Consider the following 18,199-nt stretch of genomic DNA (forward strand, 5'->3'; position numbering starts at 1 on the left):
AACACAAACTGTTAATTGGTTGGGGACAAAAATATTAGATTACAATTGTAATCCATGTTGTCACAATGGCCTAAACTACATAGTTTATTTTGTTATTTTTCCGGTTCACACCCGCTTTAAAATGAATGTTAACCAAATGTGTGTCAGTTATTTAGTATTCCACGACACAGCCACGCTTTGACAATTACAGAACATTTGCAAATGTTTTTCTGTTGAGATGCATTTTTAAAATGTGCCCAGAGCCAACAAAAAACAAGTTGTGACCCGTGTCTGACCCGAAGGACATGCTTAAAAAAAAAAAAAAAAAAAAAAAATTTAAATGAGTGGTATTAATACAAAAAAAAAAAAAAAAAGATAAATAAATAAAACATTTTTTTTTTTAAATAATAATAAAATAAAATAAAATTATATTTATATATATATTGTCGGAGGCAGATATTTACATATATCCGAATTTAAGTTGCACTTCTTTCATTTCTTAGTCATATTTGAAAACAACTCGTGTTTTCCATTTCTTCTCTTGATGCTCTGTCAGCAAGTAAACTGTGTGTGTTAACCTTGAGTTCTTTGGAATGTATTATGACTAGGGAGACGTTGTGCTTGTATTATGGCTAGGGAGGGAGAAGGAAAGAGGGGTTTTTGGCGTTGGGGAGACAGACCATTTTGGGAGGCGCAATAGAATGTTCGAGGGTTAGACTGGTCTCAAAATGTATATTGGCAAAGCTTTGAAAATATACAACAAAATACCTATTCTGTCTCTGGTGGTTTTTCAACTCAGCTTTAAGTGTCGTAAAGAGCTTGGGAGCGAATTGTGACTTGAATTCCCTGGGAGGAACAACTGGTCCAAAACACAACTATATATATATATATATATATATATATATATATATATATATATATATATATATATATATATATATATATATATATATTTAAAATGAGTGTATAAAAAAATTGTGTGCTGAAAATGTCGGTGTTAAAAAATTATGTGTTAAAAATATCAGTGCAGAACAATTCAGTGTTAAAAAAATGTTAGTGTTAAAAAATCAGTGTTAAAAAAAGGGTTGAATTCAGTGTTAAAAAATTCAGTGCAGAAAAGTTCAGTGTTAAAAAACGGGTGTTGAATTCAGTGTTACAAAATCAATGCAGAAACCTTTTGGGTTAAAAAATTCAGTGCTGAAAAATTGAGTGTATAAAAAAATTCAGTGCTGAAAATGTCAGTGTTAAAAAAATTCAGTGTTAAAAAAAAATTAGTGCAGAAAAAAATCAGTGTTAAAAAAATTCAGTGTTAAAATAGGTGTTGAATTCAGTGTAAAAAATCAATGCAGAAAAATGTAGGGTTAAAAAACTCAATGCTGAAAAATTGAGTGTATAAAAATTATGTGCTGAAAATGTCTGTGTTAAAAAAAACAAAGTGTTAAATTTAGTGTTAAAAATTTAGTGCAGAAAAATTCAGTTTTAAAAAATAAGTGTTGAGTTCAGTGTAAAAAAATCAATGCAGAAAAATGTAGGGTTAAAAAACTCAATGCTGAAAAATTGAGTGTATAAAAATTATGTGCTGAAAATGTCTGTGTTAAAAAAACAAAATGTTAAATTTACTGTTAAAAATTTAGTGCAGAAAAATTCAGTGTTAAAAAATAGGTGTTGAGTTCAGTGTTAAAAAAATCAATGCAGAAAAATGTAGGGTTAAAAAATTCAGTACTGAAAAATTCCATCCATCCATCCATTTTCTACCGCTTATTCCCTTTGGGGTCGCGGGGGGCGCTGGAGCCTATCTCAGCTACAATCGGGCGGAAGGCGGGGTACACCCTGGACAAGTCGCCACCTCATCGCAGGGCCAACACAGATAGACAGACAACATTCAAACTCACATTCACACACTAGGGCCAATTTAGTGTTGCCAATCAACTTATCCCCAGGTGCATGTCTTTGAGTGTATAAAAATTCAGTGCTGAAAATGTCAGTGTTAAAACATTCAGTGTTAAAAAAAAATCAGTGCCGAAAAATTCAGTGTTAAAAATAGGTGTTGAATTCAGTGTTAAGAAAATCAATGCAGAAAAATGTAGGGTTAAAAAATTCAGTACTGAAAAATTAAGTGTATAAAAATGATGTGCTGAAAATGTCAATGTTTAAAAATAAGTGTTAAAATCAGTGTAAAAAATTCAGTGTTAAAAAATAGGTGTTGAATTCATGGTATAAATTCAATGCAGAAAAATGTAGGGTTAAAAAATTCAGAGTTGAAAAATTGAGTGTATAAAAAAGTCAGTGGTGAAAAAGTCAGTGTTAAAACATTCAGTGTTAAATCCGGTGCAGAAAAATTCAATGTTAAAAAATTCAGTGTATAAAAATTGAGTGCTGGAGAGTTCTGTGAAGAAATATTGTCTGCTGGTCTCAGGAGGTGTCAAGACTGAAGTCACTGAGCTGGTTCTGAGACACGATCCATTGCTTCAGTCGTAATTTACCAAAAGTGAGTCTTGCGCATTTTTCCGCACTGATTTTTTATTTTTTTCATGATTTTTTAAAACACTGAATTTTTATAAACGCATTCTGTTGAATAGTGTCAGAATAATAGTATCTAAGTTATCACAAAACTTTGTGTTTCAATGAGTTCCCGGCGAGCAGAAAAACACTGTCTTTGATCTTACCAATCAAAAGGCTTGTAAAACTCCACTGTGTAGGATGGGAAGCAACATGAAGGTGTCGGTTTCTTTGATGTGTTGTAATGCACAGGAAGATTTTGTCTTGACCCGAGATCTACAACGCGAAGAGGAAGCAGGACCTGAACCCCTTCCAGGCACCTTTTCTTTGAATTGTTTTGTGACCAAAGGCAGCGGCTGTTTACGACCCTCCTCCCTTTAGAAACAGCCGTTGCCATGTAATCAGGGAAAATCCAAATAAAAGAGGAGGCATACAATCTTTCGTCAGAGCGTGGTGGGAGACTGTACAAGGGTAATGGTCTACGTGTTTCTCCTCATTGAGCCTAATTTAATTCTGTCTCTGTTTAATTCCTTGCTTCTTTGTCGGTTTAATAGATGTCATCAGTGTTTGAACCTGACAATTATTTTGTTCAATGAAATTCTCAGCATAATTTGATAAAAAAAATCGGTTTCATAAATTTTGTTGTAAAACAAAAAGGCACAAAAGAAACCTCTTGGCAAAAAGTTGCTATTAATACTGTATGTTGTCTACCTGGTAAAGCAACAAAAAAAAAAACACAACGCAAAAGCAAAATTAAGAATGTGGACTTATTTGTTCTTTCATCGGAAGAAAATACAAATCCTTCAGCATCACGTGGACTCAAGGCGGCAGGCGAGGAATCGCCATTTGGCTCAACTCTGATTACCCTCCGGCCGGCCCGCCTCCACGTAACGTCCCATCGGGAGGCGGCAAAATGTCGCAGCTGCTCACGAGCCGCCCGCCCTCCACGTCCAGGCGCTACAATATGGCGTCGGGCGGGGTCGTAATTAAACTCAGTGGAGCAGTCGCCGTGTTGTTTCCCCGAATCTAAATGAGGCGCAGACAGTCATTATGTTAGCGAGACAAGAACATGTTGGCAAAACTGCCTTGCAGATTTTGGGCTGGTGAGAAAATAAAAGAGAAAAAAAAAAAAGGACTAAAATCAATCTGCTCAGCCTCTCCGCTCATGATTAGAAAGCAAAAATAACTCCAAAATGGCAGTAAATCTAAATTGTTCACATTAAGAAAAGAGATGCAGAAGAAGAAGGATTATATTAGCCGTGTTCCTGCAGCAGAGTGGATAAGAGGAGGTTTATCGCAGCATATGTTGGCTGAATAGTCGCAATATGATGACAGGAAGTTGGCGTCGGACCATCTAATGTTTATGTTTTATTCAAACTGACTGACGCTTCAAGGTCAAATTGAGGCGGCTAAATAAGCCACCATATTCGAAAAATAAGGATTTGTTTTAAGTGTCAAAAAATCCCGATTTTTTTTAAATGTCAAAAAATCGGGATTTTTTTTTAAGTGTCAAAAAATCGGGATTTTTTTTAAGTGTGAAAAAATCTGAATTTTTTTTAAGTGTCAAAAAATCTGGATTTTTTGTAAGTGTCACAAAGTCAGGATTGTTTTTAAGTGTCAAAAAATCGGGATTTTTTTTAAGTGTCAAAAAATCGGGATTTTTTTTAAGTGTCAAAAATGTGGATTTTTTTTAAGTGTCAAAAAATGTGGATTTTTTTGTAAGTGTCACAAAGTCGGGATTTTTTTCTAAGTGTCAAAAAATCGGTATTTTTCTAAGTGTCACAGTCGGGATTTTCCTCTGTCACTTATTTAGGGTAACAGCAGTTGGAGGGAAAAAAAGTTTGGATTTTTTTTTAAGTGTCAAAAAGTCAGGATTTTTTCTAAATGTCACAAAGTCTGGATTTTTTTTGAAGTGTCAAAAAATCGGGATTTTTTTTAAGTGTGAAAAAATCTGAATTTTTTTTAAGTGTCAAAAAATCTGGATTTTTTGTAAGTGTCACAAAGACAGGATTTTTTTTAAGTGTCAAAAAATCGGAATTTTTTTTAAGTGTCAAAAGATCAGGATTTTTTTTAAGTGTCAAAAAATTGGGATTTTTTTGTAAGTGTCACAAAGTCGGGATTTTTTAAGTGTCAAAAAATCGGGATTTTTTTAAAGTGTCAAAAAATCGGGATTTTTTTTTAAGTGTCAAAAAATCGGGATTTTTTTTTTAAGTGTCAAAACATCGGGATTTTTCTAAGTGTCACAGTTGGGATTTTTTTCTGTCACTTATTTAGGGTAACAGCAGTTGGAGGGGAAAAAAGTTGGGATTTTTTTTAAGTGTCAAAAAGTCGGGATTTTTTCTAAATGTCACAAAGTCTGGATTTTTTGTAAGTATCAAAAAGTCTGAATTTTTTTGTAAGTGTCAAAAAGTCTACATTTTTTATAAGTGTCATAAAGTCTGGATTTTTTTTTAAGTGTCATAAAGTCGGGATTTTTTTTGAGTGTCAAAAAGTCGAATTTTTTTATAAGTGTCATAAAATCTGGGTTTTTTTTTAACTGTCACAAAATCGGGATTTTTCTTAATGTCACACAATTGGTATTTACACTTTTTTTGTAAGTGTCACAAAGTCGGGATTTTTTTTAAGTGTCAAAAAATCGGGATTTTTCAAAGTGTCACAGACGGGATTTTTCTCTGTCACTTCTTTAGGGTAACAGCAGTTGGAGGGGAAAAAAGTTGGGATTTTTTTTAAGTGTCAAAAAGTCAGGATTTTTTCTAAATGTCACAAAGTCTGGATTTTTTTTGAAGTGTCAAAAAATCGGGATTTTTTTTAAGTGTGAAAAAATCTGAATTTTTTTTAAGTGTCAAAAAATCGGGATTTTTTTTAAGTGTCAAAGGATCAGGATTTTTTTTAAGTGTCAAAAAATTGGGATTTTTTTGTAAGTGTCACAAAGTCGGGATTTTTTTAAGTGTCAAAAAATCGGGATTTTTTTAAAGTGTCAAAAAATCGGGATTTTTTTTTTAAGTGTCAAAAAATCGGGATTTTTCTAAGTGTCACAGTTGGGATTTTTTTCTGTCACTTATTTAGGGTAACAGCAGTTGGAGGGGAAAAAAGTTGGGATTTTTTCTAAATGTCACAAAGTCTGGATTTTTTGTAAGTATCAAAAAGTCTGAATTTTTTGTAAGTGTCAAAAAGTCTACATTTTTTTATAAGTGTCATAAAGTCTGGATTTTTTTTTTAAGTGTCATAAAGTCGGGATTTTTTTTGAGTGTCAAAAAGTCGAATTTTTTTATAAGTGTCATAAAATCTGGGTTTTTTTTTAACTGTCACAAAATCGGGATTTTTTCTTAGTGTTACACAATTGGTATTTTTCTAAGTGTCACAGTCGGGATTTTTATAAAGTGTCAAAAAGTCGGAATTTTTTATAAGTGCCATAAAGTTGTTTTTTTTCTTGAAGTGTCACAAATTCGGGATTTTTTCTGTCACTTATTTAGGGTAATAGCAGTTGGAGGAAAAAAGTCGGGATTTTTTCTAAGTGTCAAAAAGTCTGTATTTTTTTAAGTGTCAAAAAATCGGGATTTTTTCTAACTGTCAAAAAATCTGGATTTGTTCTAAGTGTCGCAAAATCGGGATTTTTTATAAGTGTCATGTTGTTTTGTTTTTTTTGTGTCAAAAATTCCGGATTTTTTCTGTGTCAAATAGATGGGATTTTTTCTGTGTGAAAAAGTCTGAATTATTTCTAAGTGTCAAAAAGTTTTTTTTTTTTGTAAGTGTCACAAAGTCGGAATTTTTTCGATCTGTCAAAAAATCGGGATTGTTTTCTAAGTGTCACAAAGTTGGGATTTTTTCAAAGTGTCACAAAATCGGGATTTTTTCAAAGTGTCACAAAGTCGGAATATTTTCTAAGTGTCAAAAAGTCGGTTACTTTTTCTGTCACTTATTTAGGGTAATAGCAGTTGGAGGGAAAAAAGTCAGGATTTTTTGTAAGTGTCAAAAAATTGGGATTTTTTTCTAAGTGTCAAAAAAATCGGGATTTTTTATAAGTGTCAAAAAATCGGGATTTGTTCTAAGTGTCGCAAAATCGGGATTTTTTTATAAGTGTCATGAAGTTTTTGGGGGTTTTTTGTCAAAAATTCCGGATTTTTTCTGTGTCAAAAAATTTGGATTTTTTTCTGTGTGAAAATGTCAGAATTGTTTCTAAGTGTCAAAAAGTGTATTTTTTTGTAAGTGTCACAAAGTCGGGATTTTTTCGAACTGTCAAAAAATCGGGATTTGTTCTAAGTGTCACAAAGTCTGGATTTCTTCTAAGTGTCAAAAAATCGGGATTGTTTTCTAAGTGTCACAAAATCGGGATTTTTTCAAAGTGTCACAAAGTCGGGATTTTTTCAAAGTGTCACAAAGTCGGAATATTTTCTAAGTGTCAAAAAGTCTGTTATTTTTTCTGTCACTTATTTAGGGTAATAGCAGTTGGAAGGAAAAAAGACTGGATTTTTTCTAAGTGTCAAAAAGTCTGTATTTTTTCTAAGTGTCAAAAAATTGGGATTTTTTCTAACCGTTAAAAAATCTGGATTTGTTCTAAGTGTCGCAAAATCTGGATTTTTTATAAGTGTCATGAAGTTTTGTTGTTTTTTTTGTCAAAAATGTCGGATTTTTTTCTGTGTGAAAAAGTCTGAATTATTTCTAAGTGTCAAAAAGTTTATTTTTTTTGTAAGTGTCACAAAGTCGGGATTTTTTCGAACTGTCAAAAAATCGGGATTTGTTCTAAGTGTCACAAAGTTGGGATTTTTTCAAAGTGTCACAAAATCGGGATTTTTTCAAAGTGTCACAAAGTCGGAATATTTTCTAAGTGTCAAAAAGTCGGTTACTTTTTCTGTCACTTATTTAGGGTAATAGCAGTTGGAGGGAAAAAAGTCAGGATTTTTTGTAAGTGTCAAAAAATTGGGATTTTTTTCTAAGTGTCAAAAAATCGGGATTTTTTCTAAGTGTCGCAAAATCGGGATTTTTTATAAGTGTCATGAAGTTTTTGGGTTTTTTTTGTCAAAAATTCCGGATTTTTTCTGTGTCAAAAAATTTGGATTTTTTTCTGTGTGAAAATGTCAGAATTGTTTCTAAGTGTCAAAAAGTGTATTTTTTTGTAAGTGTCACAAAGTCGGGATTTTTTCGAACTGTCAAAAAATCGGGATTTGTTCTAAGTGTCACAAAGTCTGGATTTCTTCTAAGTGTCAAAAAATCGGGATTGTTTTCTAAGTGTCACAAAATGGGGATTTTTTCAAAGTGTCACAAAGTCGGGATTTTTTCAAAGTGTCACAAAGTCGGAATATTTTCTAAGTGTCAAAAAGTCTGTTATTTTTTCTGTCACTTATTTAGGGTAATAGCAGTTGGAAGGAAAAAAGACTGGATTTTTTCTAAGTGTCAAAAAGTCTGTATTTTTTCTAAGTGTCAAAAAATTGGGATTTTTTCTAACTGTTAAAAAATCTGGATTTGTTCTAAGTGTCGCAAAATCTGGATTTTTTTATAAGTGTCATGAAGTTTTGTTGTTTTTTTTGTCAAAAATTTCGGATTTTTTTCTGTGTGAAAAAGTCTGAATTATTTCTAAGTGTCAAAAAGTTTATTTTTTTTGTAAGTGTCACAAAGTCGGGATTTTTTCGAACTGTCAAAAAATCGGGATTTGTTCTAAGTGTCACAAAGTCGGGATTTTTTCTAAGTGTCAAAAAATCGGGATTGTTTTCTAGGTGTCATAAAGTCGGGATTTTTTCAAAGTGTCACAAAGTCGGAATATTTTCTAAGTGTCAAAAAGCCGGTTACTTTTTCTGTCACTTATTTAGGGTAATAGCAGTTGGAGGGAAACAAATCAGGATTTTTTGTAAGTGTCAAAAAGTCTGTATTTTTTTTCAGTGTCAAAAAATTGGGATTTTTTTCTAAGTGTCAAAAAAATCGGGATTTTTTTATAAGTGTCAAAACATCTAGATTTGTTCTAAGTGTTTCAAAATCGGGATTTTTTATAAGTGTCATGAAGTTTTTTTTTTTTTTTGTCAAAAATTCCGGATTTTTTCTGTGTCAAAAAATTGGGATTTTTTTCTTTGTGAAAATGTCTGAATTATTTCTAAGTGTCAAAAAGTTTTTTTTTTTTTGAAAGTGTCACAAAGTCGGGATTTTTTTGAACTGTCAAAAAATCGGAATTGTCAAAAAGTTTATTTTTTTTTGAAAGTGTCACAAAGTCGGGATTTTTTTGAACTGTCAAAAAATCGGAATTTGTTCTAAGTGTTACAAAGTCGGGATTTTTTCTAAGTGTCACAAAGTCGGAATTTTTTCTAAGTGTCACAAAGTCGGGATTTTTTCTAAGTCTCACAAAATCGGGATTTTTTTCAAAATGTCACAAAATCGGGATTTTTTTCTAAGTGTCACAAAGTCGGGATTTTTTCTAAGTGTCACAAAATCGGAATTTTTTCAAAATGTCACAAAGTCGGGATTTTTTCTAAGTGTCACAAAATCGGGATTTTTTCAAAGTGTCAAAAAGTCGGGATTTTTTATAAGTGTCACAAAACCGGGATTTTTTTTCTATCATCAAAAATGTGATTTGCCTGAGGAGCTGCACAGGACAGATTGAAAAAAAATAAATAAATAAGAATACATTTTTTTTAATTGATTAAAAAGCCTTACAAATAAGAATCTTGATTAATCTAAAGATATATTTTTTTGACAGCCTTATTGTTCACATAACTAGACAGTGTTTACAAAGTGTGTTGATAGCAAAGCAGAAGTGCTTGTATATGTTTATTCAGTGATGTTCCTTTTGTTGCAAGCCCACTGTGCATTGCTCTGACACGTGCTACAAAACATGAGGTAATTACATTAACAGGGGAGCATTTTGTTTCCTTTTAGCCCAAAATCCCGACTCTTTAGAGCGGCTTTGAAGGCGAGGCGGGCGCGACGCCAACGCATTTGGGAAACGAGCACTCCAAATATGCAAAGACATCCAATGTCATACTGGAGTACGGGGGAGGAGAGGATGAGGACTCGCTGCGACGCCATCGCCGCAGACGAAGAGAGCGGGGAGCAAGACGCCATCCCCTCAGGTGCGTCGTTGTTCTACCGCTCATTAAGCCCGTGCCTTGTTTGAAGTGTTTAGATGGCGACGCAGAGGCGCGACGCCGCCAACAAGTTGCTGGTAATGAGTCTGCGGGAAATGTACAGCAGGCGAGGATGAAGCAGACTGTTTGATCCATCAGCTGTTTGGCGGCGCCGAGTCCTACCGCGTGGACGGGGGCCTATAGCGGCCTCGCCGAGACGCCTTTGACTCAATTTAGCGCAGATCAACAGTTGCACCGACGACATTATCCTATACGCCATCATGGTGTCGGGGATTACGGCGAGCTCTCCGGTCTATTTATCGAGCAACTTCTCGCTCTGATAGCCGGAGCCATCCCCGGACAGACGCTGGGAATTGATTTCTGAGGACTGGAGATTCACCATCTCCAGCAGACAGCTCCACAAGTCAGCCGGCATACCGACAGCCATTATTCCTTCTGATGGCTCCTTTTGTCTTCGCGCCGGCGAGCAGCGGGGAGGCGATGAAGCAAGTCCAGTGGAAGTTGGAGAGAACTGAAGATGTTGGTTAGTCGAGGACTGAAGATGTTGGTTTGGAGAGGACTGAAGATGTTGGTTTGGAGAGGACTGAAGATGTTGGTTATTCGAGATGTTGAAGATGTTGAAGATGTTGGTTAGTCGAGGACTGAAGATGTTGGTTAGTCGAGAACTGAAGATGTTGGTTAGTCGAGGACTGAAGATGTTGGTTTGGAGAGGACTGGAGATGTTGGTTAGTCGAGATGTTGAAGATGTTGAAGATGTTGGTTAGTTGAGGACTGAAGATGTTGGTTTGGTGAGGACTGAAGATGTTGGTTTGGAGAGGACTGGAGATGTTGGTTAGTCGAGATGTTGAAGATGTTGAAGATGTTGGTTAGTTGAGGACTGAAGATGTTGGTTTGGTGAGGACTGAAGATGTTGGTTAGTCGAGGACTGAAGATGTTGGTTTGGAGAGGACTGAAGATGTTGGTTAGTCGAGATGTTGAAGATGTTGAAGATGTTGGTTAGTCGAGGACTGAAGATGTTGGTTTGGAGAGGACTGAAGATGTTGGTTTGGAGAGGACTGAAGATGTTGGTTAGTCGAGATGTTGAAGATGTTGAAGATGTTGGTTAGTCGAGGACTGAAGATGTTGGTTTGGAGAGGACTAAAGATGTTGGTTTGGAGAGGACTGAAGATGTTGGTTAGTCGAGGACTGAAGATTTTGGTTTGAAGAGGACTGAAGATGTTGGTTTGGAGAGGACTGAAGATGTTGGTTTGGAGAGGACTGAAGATGTTGGTTTGGAGAGGACTGAAGATGTTGGTTAGTCGAAGACTGAAGATGTTGTTTGGAGAGGACTGAAGATGTTGGTTAGTCGAGATGTTGAAGATGTTGAAGATGTTGGTTAGTCGAGGACTGAAGATGTTGGTTTGGAGAGGACTGAAGATGTTGGTTAGTCGAGGACTGAAGATGTTGGTTAGTCGAGGACTGAAGTTGTTGGTTAGTCGAGGACTGAAGATGTTGGTTAGTCGAGGACTGAAGATGTTGGTTTGGAGAGGACTGAAGATGTTGGTTAGTCGAGATGTTGAAGATGTTGAAGATGTTGGTTAGTCGAGGACTGAAGATGTTGGTTTGGAGAGGACTGAAGATGTTGGTTAGTCGAGGACTGGAGATGTTGGTTTGTAGAGGAATGAAGATGTTGGTTTGGAGAGGACTGAAGATGTTGGTTAGTCGAGGACTGAAGATGTTGGTTTGGAGAGGACTGAAGATGTTGGTTAGTCGAGGACTGAAGATGTTGGTTTGGAGAGGACTGAAGATGTTGGTTAGTCGAGGACTGAAGATGTTGGTTAGTCGAGTACTGAAGATGTTGGTTTGGAGAGGACTGAAGATGTTGGTTAGTCGAGGACTGAAGATGTTGGTTAGTCGAGGACTGAAGTTGTTGGTTAGTCGAGGACTGAAGATGTTGGTTAGTCGAGGACTGAAGATGTTGGTTTGGAGAGGACTGAAGATGTTGGTTAGTCGAGATGTTGAAGATGTTGAAGATGTTGGTTAGTCGAGGACTGAAGATGTTGGTTTGGAGAGGACTGAAGATGTTGGTTAGTCGAGGACTGGAGATGTTGGTTTGTAGAGGAATGAAGATGTTGGTTTGGAGAGGACTGAAGATGTTGGTTAGTCGAGGACTGAAGATGTTGGTTTGGAGAGGACTGAAGATGTTGGTTAGTCGAGGACTGAAGATGTTGGTTTGGAGAGGACTGAAGATGTTGGTTAGTCGAGGACTGAAGATGTTGGTTAGTCGAGTACTGAAGATGTTGGTTTGGAGAGGACTGAAGATGTTGGTTAGTCGAGGACTGAAGATGTTGGTTTGGAGAGGACTGAAGATGTTGGTTTGGAGAGGACTGAAGATGTTGGTTTGGTGAGGACTGAAGATGTTGGTTAGTCGAGGACTGAAGATGTTGGTTAGTCGAGGACTGAAGATGTTGGTTTGGAGAGGACTGAAGATGTTGGTTAGTCGAGATGTTGAAGATGTTGAAGATGTTGGTTAGTTGAGGACTGAAGATGTTGGTTTGGAGAGGACTGAAGATGTTGGTTAGTCGAGATGTTGAAGATGTTGAAGATGTTGGTTAGTCGAGGACTGAAGATGTTGGTTTGGAGAGGACTGAAGATGTTGGTTAGTCGAGGACTGGAGATGTTGGTTTGTAGAGGAATGAAGATGTTGGTTTGGAGAGGACTGAAGATGTTGGTTAGTCGAGGACTGAAGATGTTGGTTTGGAGAGGACTGAAGATGTTGGTTAGTCGAGGACTGAAGATGTTGGTTTGGAGAGGACTGAAGATGTTGGTTAGTCGAGGACTGAAGATGTTGGTTAGTCGAGTACTGAAGATGTTGGTTTGGAGAGGACTGAAGATGTTGGTTAGTCGAGGACTGAAGATGTTGGTTTGGAGAGGACTGAAGATGTTGGTTTGGAGAGGACTGAAGATGTTGGTTTGGTGAGGACTGAAGATGTTGGTTAGTCGAGGACTGAAGATGTTGGTTAGTCGAGGACTGAAGATGTTGGTTTGGAGAGGACTGAAGATGTTGGTTAGTCGAGATGTTGAAGATGTTGAAGATGTTGGTTAGTTGAGGACTGAAGATGTTGGTTTGGAGAGGACTGAAGATGTTGGTTTGGAGAGGACTGAAGATGTTGGTTAGTCGAGGACTGAAGATGTTGGTTTGGAGAGGACTGAAGATGTTGGTTTGGAGAGGACTGAAGATGTTGGTTAGTCGAGGACTGAAGATGTTGGTTAGGAGAGGACTGAAGATGTTGGTTAGGAGAGGACTGAAGATGTTGGTTAGTCGAGGACTGAAGATGTTGGTTTGGAGAGGACTGAAGATGTTGGTTTGGAGAGGACTGAAGATGTTGGTTAGTCGAGATGTTGAAGATGTTGGTTAGTCGAGGACTGAAGATGTTGGTTTGGAGAGGACTGAAGATGTTGGTTAGTCGAGATGTTGAAGATGTTGAATATGTTGGTTAGTCGAGGACTGAAGATGTTGGTTTGGAGAGGACTGAAGATGTTGGTTTGGAGAGGACTGAAGATGTTGGTTAGTTAGTCGAGGACTGAAGATGTTGGTTTGGAGAGGACTGAAGATGTTGGTTTGGAGAGGACTGAAGATGTTGGTTAGTCGAGGACTGAAGATGTTGGTTAGTCGAGGACTGAAGATGTTGGTTTGGAGAGGACTGAAGATGTTGGTTTGGTGAGGACTGAAAATGTTGGTTAGTCGAGGACTGAAGATGTTGGTTAGTCGAGGACTGAAGATGTTGGTTAGTCGAGGACTGAAGATGTTGGTTTGGAGAGGACTGAAGATGTTGGTTAGTCGAGATGTTGAAGATGTTGAAGATGTTGGTTAGTCGAGGACTGAAGATGTTGGTTTGGAGAGGACTGAAGATGTTGGTTTGGAGAGGACTGAAGATGTTGGTTAGTCGAGGACTGAAGATGTTGGTTAGTCGAGGACTGAAGTTGTTGGTTAGTCGAGGACTGAAGATGTTGGTTAGTCGAGGACTGAAGATGTTGGTTTGGAGAGGACTGAAGATGTTGGTTAGTCGAGGACTGAAGATGTTGGTTTGTAGAGGAATGAAGATGTTGGTTTGGAGAGGACTGAAGATGTTGGTTAGTCGAGGACTGAAGATGTTGGTTTGTAGAGGACTGAAGATGTTGGTTAGTCGAGGACTGAAGATGTTGGTTTGGAGAGGACTGAAGATGTTGGTTAGTCGAGGACTGAAGATGTTTGTTTGGAGAGGACTGGAGGTGTTGGTTAGTCGAGATGTTGAAGATGTTGAAGATGTTGGTTAGTCGAGGACTGAAGATGTTGGTTATTCGAGAACTGAAGATGTTGGTTAGTCGAGGACTGAAGATGTTGGTTTGGAGAGGACTGGAGATGTTGGTTAGTCGATATGTTGAAGATGTTGAAGATGTTGGTTAGGTGAGGACTGAAGATGTTGGTTTGGAGAGGACTGAAGATGTTGGTTAGTCGAGGACTGAAGATGTTGGTTTGGAGAGGACTGAAGATGTTGGTTTGGAGAGGACTGAAGATGTTGGTTAGTCGAGGACTGAAGATGTTGGTTTGGAGAGGACTGAAGATGTTGGTTAGTCGAGATGTTGAAGATGTTGAAGATGTTGGTTAGTCGAGGACTGAAGATGTTGGTTTGGAGAGGACTGAAGATGTTGGTTAGTCGAGGACTGAAGATGTTGGTTTGGAGAGGACTGAAGATGTTTGTTAGTCGAGGACTGAAGATGTTGGTTAGTCGAGGACTGAAGATGTTGGTTAGTCGAGGACTGAAGATGTTGGTTAGTCGAGGACTGAAGATGTTGGTTTGGAGAGGACTGAAGATGTTGGTTTGGAGAGGACTGAAGATGTTTGTTAGTCGAGGACTGAAGATGTTGGTTAGTCGAGGACTGAAGATGTTGGTTTGGAGAGGACTGAAGATGTTTGTTAGTCGAGGACTGAAGATGTTGGTTAGTCGAGGACTGAAGATGTTGGTTTGGAGAGAACTGAAGATGTTGGTTAGTCGAGGACTGAAGATGTTGGTTAGTCGAGGACTGAAGATGTTGGTTTGGAGAGGACTGAAGATGTTGGTTTGGAGAGAACTGAAGATGTTTGTTAGTCGAGGACTGAAGATGTTGGTTAGTCGAGGACTGAAGATGTTGGTTAGTCGAGGACTGAAGATGTTGGTTTGGAGAGGACTGAAGATGTTGGTTAGTCGAGGACTGAAGATGTTGGTTTGGAGAGAACTGAAGATGTTGGTTAGTCGAGGACTGAAGATGTTGGTTAGTCGAGGACTGAAGATGTTGGTTAGTCGAGATGTTGAAGATGTTGAAGATGTTGGTTAGTCGAGGACTGAAGATGTTGGTTTGTAGAGGAATGAAGGTGTTGGTTTGGAGAGGACTGAAGATGTTGGTTAGTCGAGGACTGAAGATGTTGGTTAGTCGAGGACTGAAGATGTTGGTTAGTCGAGGACTGAAGATGTTGGTTTGGAGAGGACTGAGGATGTTGGTTAGTCGAGGACTGAAGATGTTGGTTAGTCGAGTACTGAAGATGTTGGTTTGGAGAGGACTGAAGATGTTGGTTAGTCGAGGACTGAAGATGTTGGTTTGGAGAGGACTGAAGATGTTGGTTTGGAGAGGACTGAAGATGTTGGTTAGTCGAGGACTGAAGATGTTGGTTAGTCGAGGACTGAAGATGTTGGTTAGTCGAGGACTGAAGATGTTGGTTTGGAGAGGACTGAAGATGTTGGTTAGTCGAGATGTTGAAGATGTTGAATATGTTGGTTTGGAGAGGACTGAAGATGTTGGTTTGGAGAGGACTGAAGATGTTGGTTAGTCGAGGACTGAAGATGTTGGTTAGTCGAGGACTGAAGATGTTGGTTTGGAGAGGACTGAAGATGTTGGTTTGGAGAGGACTGAAGATGTTGGTTAGTCGAGGACTGAAGATGTTGGTTAGGAGAGGACTGAAGATGTTGGTTAGTCGAGGACTGAAGATGTTGGTTTGGAGAGGACTGAAGATGTTGGTTAGTCGAGATGTTGAAGATGTTGGTTAGTCGAGGACTGAAGATGTTGGTTTGGAGAGGACTGAAGATGTTGGTTTGGAGAGGACTGAAGATGTTGGTTAGTCGAGGACTGAAGATGTTGGTTAGTCGAGGACTGAAGATGTTGGTTAGTCGAGGACTGAAGATGTTGGTTTGGAGAGATGTTGAAGATGTTGGTTAGTCGAGGACTGAAGATGTTGGTTTGGAGAGGACTGAAGATGTTGGTTAGTCGAGGACTGAAGATGTTGGTTTGGAGAGGACTGAAGATGTTGGTTTGGAGAGGACTGAAGATGTTGGTTAGTCGAGGACTGAAGATGTTGGTTAGTCGACGACTGAAGATGTTGGTTAGTCGACGACTGAAGATGTTGGTTTGGAGAGGACTGAAGATGTTGGTTAGTCGAGGACTGAAGATGTTGGTTAGTCGAGGACTGAAGATGTTGGTTAGTCGAGGACTGAAGATGTTGGTTTGGAGAGATGTTGAAGATGTTGGTTAGTCGAGGACTGAAGATGTTGGTTTGGAGAGGACTGAAGATGTTGGTTAGTCGAGGACTGAAGATGTTGGTTTGGAGAGGACTGAAGATGTTGGTTTGGAGAGGACTGAAGATGTTGGTTAGTCGAGGACTGAAGATGTTGGTTAGTCGACGACTGAAGATGTTGGTTAGTCGACGACTGAAGATGTTGGTTTGGAGAGGACTGAAGATGTTGGTTAGTCGAGGACTGAAGATGTTGGTTTGGAGAGGACTGAAGATGTTGGTTTGGAGAGGACTGAAGATGTTGGTTAGTATATATATATATATATATATATATATATATATATATATATGTAGGGCAGCACGGTGGAGGAGGGGTTAATGCGTCTGCCTCACAATACGAAGGTAGTCTTGGGTTCAATCCCGGGCTCGGGATCTTTCTGTGTGGAGTTTGCATGTTCTCCCCGTGACTGCGTGGGTTCCCTCCGGGTACTCCGGCTTCCTCCCACCTCCAAAGACATGCACCTGGGGATAAGTTGATTGGCAACACTGAATTGGCCCTAGTGTGTGAATGTGAGTGTGAATGTTGTCTGTCTATCTGTGTTGGCCCTGCGATGAGGTGGCGACTTGTCCAGGGTGTACCCCGCCTTCCGCCCGATTGTAGCTGAGATAGGCTCCTGCGCCCCCCACAACCCCAAAGGGGAATAAGCGGTAGAAAATGGATGGATGGATATATATATATATATATATATATAAATATATGGTAAATGGGTTTTACTTTTCTCGCAATTTTCTACCTTCAAGCACTTGAAGTGCTTTGACACTATTTCCACATTCACCCATTTACACACTGATGGCGGGAGCTGCCATGCAAGGCCCTAACCACGACCCATCAGGAGCAAGGGTGAAGTATTTTGCTCAAGGACACAACGAACGTAAGTAGGGTGGTAGAAGCCGGGGATCAAGCCAGGAAACCTCCGGTTGCTGGCACGGCCACTCTCCCAACAGCGGCATATGTATAAATATATGTATATATACGTATATATATATATATATATATATATATATATATATATATATATATATATATATATATATATATATATATATATATATATATATATATATATATATATATATATATATATATATATGTATATATATGTATGTGTGTACATACATATATATATAGATATATATATATATCTATATATATATACATAAATGTATACACGTGCAAGATTGAATCTATTTAAAAAAGTTTAACCGAGGGTTTATAAATGTCGCCTATACTGTATGAAACTACAAAATAACAAACACGGAGGCTCCAGTTTACACGAGGACCACTTTATTTACCTTCTTTCAAAAACCTCCGCTCCACTCCGTGTCACATCACTTCCGCTCTTAGCGCCTTCAAAATAAGAGCTCAAGGCATATTCTGTATAACAGCGCATAACAGGAACTTAACATCACAAAGAGGAAAGCCCATGAAAATAGGTTACAAAAGTTATTTAATAAGAAGCCAAAAAGTGCAAAAACAATAATGTTCATGTTGGAGGAGTTCTGAATTAGATACACCTGCAGTCTGCAGGTGTACCTAATGTTGTGGCCCTGCAGTCATTCACAACTCCTCCAACACGAACATTATTGTTTTTGCACTTTTTGGCTTCTTATGAAATAACTTTTTTAAATAGATTCAATCTTGCACGTGGAAAGTTTAAGTGTGGGCTTTAGTTGATATAACAATTCTACGGCGGGGGTGCAGGAGGCGAGCCTCAGCCAGTGCGTCTTTTGCAGCCGTTTTATGATCGCTCAGCACAAGAAATACTTTACACACATACAGTTGTTGACAAAATACACTGTACATTATATACCTCAGCTAACTAAACTATGGAAATGTATAATATAATTCATATAGCAATACAGTCTCACTGCACAGCAGGCCAGCAGTTAGCCGAGTCCGCAATCCATGTTGAGGCACTGAGTGACGTGCCTCAACTGGCTGCTGTTCACCGCACCGTCTCTTCTCAGTATTTGAACGGCAAATGTGAAAATTCAGCGATTTTGAATAAAAAAATAATCTAAAACTGGTGAAGTTAAATGGAAAATAACTCTATAGTATAATCACTGGATACATATAACAATTTAATTT

The sequence above is a fragment of the Nerophis lumbriciformis genome, linkage group LG06 (assembly GCF_033978685.3).
Source record: "Nerophis lumbriciformis linkage group LG06, RoL_Nlum_v2.1, whole genome shotgun sequence".
NCBI classification, from domain to species: domain Eukaryota; kingdom Metazoa; phylum Chordata; class Actinopteri; order Syngnathiformes; family Syngnathidae; genus Nerophis; species Nerophis lumbriciformis.